The sequence below is a fragment of the Centruroides vittatus genome, unplaced genomic scaffold, assembly GCF_030686945.1.
Source record: "Centruroides vittatus isolate TY-2023 unplaced genomic scaffold, ASM3068694v2 contig_103, whole genome shotgun sequence".
Lineage (NCBI taxonomy): Eukaryota > Metazoa > Arthropoda > Arachnida > Scorpiones > Buthidae > Centruroides > Centruroides vittatus.
In genome coordinates this window covers 67,101-72,310 of record NW_027120667.1, presented here as the reverse complement: position 1 = coordinate 72,310, position 5,210 = coordinate 67,101, and the positions used below count along the sequence as shown (strand labels likewise).

Genomic DNA, 5,210 nt, shown 5'->3' with positions numbered 1-5,210 from the left:
TGGCCAAGAGTTCTTGTTAATCGTGGTCTCTCTCTATATTACCCAGCTTAAGCCCATGTAACCCGCGACCTATTGTTCATTACCTGGCTTGTGCCCATGTGAATCGCGTCCTCCTTTATGTTTACATTCTCTGGCTTGAGCCCATGTAACTCGCGATCTGTTGTCCATTATCTGGCTTGCGCCCGTGTTACTCGCAGTTGTTTTCTTAGGAGGTGTTGGCCTTGTTCCTCCCTTTTATCTTTTGTGCTGCTCAAGGTCCTACCTCCTCTCAGAGTCTGGATAACTCTCCAGCTCTGTTTGTCATTTACCTCTACTCACAATTTGTCTGTAAATATTTTGCATATTACCTAATAAAGGCTTTTTAAAATCTGTTCTTATCAGCTTGATATCTGATAGGGCCCCCATCGGGGGCCTTGCATATATCATCTGATTTTTGGAAACAGGCAGGGAATGGGGGCTTGCTCCCTCCCGGCCACGGGTTGCCCGAGTATTGCACTACATCTCGGGATAGCCCACCCCTTTGGGGGAAATAAATCAGAAAAATTAGAAACAGACACAAATTAAGAAGAGAAAGAATTATTTCTCAACTTAATTTTTCTCAAGCTGATAAGAACAGAGTTGAAATATTTTTTTAAAAAATATTTTTACACTCCCTGTATTTTATTTGATGTGGCAGAATCGAACAATTAATACTACATGGCGGCAAGTAGTCACTGTGCAGCGATTAACAAATAAACATTAAACAACGAGGAAGAAAAAAAATAATTTCCCAAAACATTCGAAAAAACCAATTTTTTCGAAATTTTCCATATGCACAAAATCGAAAACGGAATCGGCTGTTTTCGTACAATAGATACACACGCTTGGAACTTATTCGGAAGGGGGAAACAATTATATACTCGGACTTGCATCAGTACCACGATTACGCACCGGGACGAATGCCGGGGGCGTTTTCCTCCCTCTGGCTACTGATGGTCGAAAGGATTATTTGGCACCTATCTACACTTTTAAATGCGCTATCCAGTTACTTCCTGAAGCTTTTATCATCTCACCATTCTCCTCCTGGCCTGATTTTCTGCGCAAAAACTGCTTCGTAAGAAATGACGTCACAATTGAGGACATAGGAAATGAAAAAGACGTCTCCACACTTGGCGCGTCAGCACTTTTGATCTGTTTTTTATCGCTTCTCGGCCTTGTTGGCTGACTTTTCGAGTGCTCCTTGTTTTTGCTTATATCGGCGATATTTATATCCCGTTTGAGTTTTGGATTGATATTTATAATAGTGGTGATTTATTTAATAATATATTGCTGTTTAATTTAGATATTTCTACAATTATTTTGAGTTACAAACTTGTGAAGTGAACTTCGAGTGTCTGAACGAAAATGCTGAGTCACTGTCAGTTTCCTCTACCTGTGAGTAATTGGACTCTATTAAATTATCACAAAGACTTTATTAGTTAATAATTTCAACCTGCAAGTTAATTATATAGTTAATTTTAATCGTTTTCTTCGGCCGAGAGCCGAAGTCGCGAGATGGATGAGACTTCTCCATCGGCGAGTTGTAGTACTGTTGTTAGATAAAGTTTGGAAGGTGAGGGTTCTTTATCACTCACCTCTTATAAGATGTCTCATGAATGTGATGAAGATATGAGTTCAGAAATGCGTTTGGAACAACCGGAAGACGAAATAGTAATGGGAAAAGAAGCGGAAAAGATAGAGAAATACTCACACATAAGGTCGGTAAGAATAATGGTAAAAGAGAGAATCGACACGATGGAATTAATTACAGCGTGCGAAGAAAAGTTAAAGAAGAAAGAAAGTGTTGTTCAAGTGTGTTACAGACACAAAGGAATTGTGGAAATAGGTTTGTCTACTGTAAAAGAAAAGGAACAACTCGTAGGACAAAAAATTCAGGTGGGAGATAAATTTTATAATATAGAAAGCGTAGAAGCAAATTTAATAGTAATTACTATTCGTTATGCGCCGGCCGAGGTAGATGAGGAGTTAATTAAAGAAATATTCGGTAAATACGGGAAGATAGTGAACATTTATGTGCTTTACGTCCCTAATACTAAGGTTCGTACGGGTGTCTTTCGAGTGTCAATAATAACAAGACAAAGAATCCCAACTGTCATGGAACTATTTAATAGAAGAGTTCAGATTAATTATGTGGGAAGTAGAAAAGAATGTTTTCGGTGCGGAAACCTGGATCATGAAGTAAAAGACTGTGTAATTAAATCTTGTTACAGATGTGGAAGTAGAATGCATTTGATAAAGGATTGCGATGCATGTTATAATTGTGGAAAGGTTCATGATAAGGGGAGAAAATGTCCAATGCCATCTTTTGCGGAAATATGTAAGAGGGGTCCCCGAAAGATAAGTTTGGAGAGAAAGAGAGAAAAGAGTCTAGAGAGGTGGAAGAGAGAAAAACAAAGTGAAGGAAAAGGGAAAGAATCAGAGCATAAAGGAGAGGGAGAAAAGACAAGTAATAGAGTTGAAAGCACAGAGATCAAGTGCAACACTAGTAAAAGATCAAGATAAGAATAGAAGTGCAAATGTAAGAGAAATGAGGGAGAGGGAAAGAGAACAAGGTAAGGTTAGGCAACAGGTGGAGGGGATAGAGAGAGGAAGAGAGACACCACAAGGTAAAAAGAAAGACACATTACAGAGTAAAAAGTTAGAAACACCGCAGAGTAAGAAAATGACGACATCACAAAGTAAAAAAACAGAAACACCACAAAGTAAACGAATAGAGACTCCACAGAGTAAAGGAAAACGGAGAAGTAGTAGGGGTAGAGATTCGTTGGAAATATCTAAGAAACAGGTGATGGAACGGGAGAAATAATAAACTTAATAGAGCTAGAAGTGCAGAAATTGGGAGCAAATGCGTCAGTGTTGCACCAGAATTTAAGGATGGCAGAGTGGATTCCAGATACAGATACAGATTTTGTAACCGATAATGGCTGAAAAGCAATTTGTCAGTATTAATTTTGTAAATATCACCGGTTTGAGGGATAAATGTAAGCAAATTTATTTGTTGAATCTGGTCTTGACTAGTGATATCGATATCCTCGGGATCCAGGATACTAATATTAGAGATATGGACGATTTGCGTGGGCTACGAAAGATATTTTTGAATTATAACATTTATGCATCGTTTGCTACTCGGCATAGCACAGGTGTGTTATTGCTTGTTAAGAAAAGCATTAAAAGTCAAGATTTCAAGACTGATAGAGAAAGACGTTTAATTGCTGTTGATATAGCTATTGATAATCGATTTTTCAGAATCATTAATGTTTATGCACCCACAAGAGCTTTTGAAAAGAAAGAATTTTTTAAATTGTTAACGAACTTTTTACAAGTAGGGAGAGAATTAATTCTCTTGGGTGACTTTAATTGTGTTTTGAATAGAATTGATAAAAACGGGCCTATGGGGCCTGATAGTTCCAGAAACGTTTTAAGAAGAATCTTGGATGATTTTGATTTATATGATATTTTTAGGAGCCTATATCCGAATCAGCAATCATTTACGTGGCAGGGGAGAACTATACAGGTAAGGCTGGACCGAGTTTATGCTTCGCGAGGTATAAAAAGGGTGAAAGGAATCAGATGCTATCCAGTGATTACAGAACAGCGGCGATTGACCGATCACAAGATAGTTGAACTAGAGATAAATATTACCACAAGGCAAATATATGAAAAGAAAATTAAAATCACTAAGGAGATAATGGATGATAAGGATTTTGTCAAAGACATTAACTGTATTATTGAGAAAAATAAAGGTAGTATAAACTGGAATAGATGGAATCAAATAAAACAAGAAAATGCAGTTAATTGTAGAAGATACCTGGAACAAAATTAAAAAGAATAAATTTAATAAGATAAAAATATTACAAAGAGAATTGACAGAAGTGATTATAAGAGAAAATAAAGATGAGGTGGATAGGATAGAAAATGAAATTACTAAAGAAACAGATAATAAAAACAAAGAAAATTATATACGTTACAAACTAGAGAAATATAGTATTAAAAGGAAAATAGAAAGAGTAGTTTTGGAAAAGAAGAATAAAATTAAAGAAAGTCTGGGTGTTGATAAAATCTTTGATAATGGATATGAAATAAATGATAGTGGCAAAATATTGAACAAATTCTACTGGTACTATAAAGAGTTATTTAAAGAACGTAGTTGCGAAGATGAAATTAAAAAGGAAATCTTAAAATGGATTCAGCCTGCTAAAGATAAAAGTATTAATGTAATAAATAAGGAAATAACAAAAAAGAAATCGAGGATGCAATTCAATATTTGCACTGTAGGAAATCCCCTGGAAGAGACACTTTAAATTCAGAGTTTTATAGATTTTTTGGTGAAAATTTAACTGAGATTTTATATATTCTATATGGAGCTGATGAATTTACTGAGAATTTTTGTGAAGGGAAAATGATCCTATTAAAAAAGAATGATGATGCGGAAAAAGGTGTTAAAGATTTTAGACCGATAACTCTACTAAATGTCGATTTAAAAATTTATAGTATAATAATAGCCCAGAGATTGGAATCTGTCTTTAAAAATTCTATTGGTGTTACTCAAAGTGCAGGTCTACGAAGAAGACGAATACAGAACAATATTGTGTTTTTGCGTTTGATACAGGAATTTTATAGGGATCGTAATTCTGTGCTTTCTCTCTTCTCTATTGATGTAAAGAAGGCATTCGATACAGTGAATAGAGCTGCTCTCTTGCAAATCTTAGATAGATACGGTTTGAATGAAGAAGAAATTCGATATGTAAAAAAGCTATATCAGAATCCGGTTACTTATATACATTTAAATGAAAATATTTCTGATCCAATTAATTGTGGTATTGGAGTTCGACAGGGTTGTCCCTGTTCGATGTTGTTATTCACGATTTATATAGAAACATTTCTGGGTAGCGTACAGTACGACGATGCAGTCGACTCAATATTTATACCGGGTATGTCAGATAAGATCAAACATGTAGCTCACGCAGATGATATTACGTTCTTGATAACTGATAAATATAGTCTTGACAGAATAATGAGTAAACTTAATAATTTCTGCCGTTATACCGGTATGCAAATAAACAAAAGCAAGTGTAAAATAATGGATGTGGTTGGTGAATTGAGTAATTGCGTCAGCGATATTGAAAGAGTTGTCACGTTAAAAATCCTTGGTATATGGTACGGTAAAGATG

General features: G+C 35.6%; 1 non-coding gene across 1 annotated transcript; it reads left to right on the top strand.

Annotated features, from left to right (window-relative positions):
* The first annotated feature begins 331 nt into the window (after positions 1–331).
* On the top strand, positions 332–521 carry LOC136990048 (U2 spliceosomal RNA). The gene has a single exon (XR_010882999.1). It is a non-coding gene; the product is annotated as a U2 spliceosomal RNA (small nuclear RNA).
* The last annotated feature ends 4,689 nt before the right edge of the window (positions 522–5,210 follow it).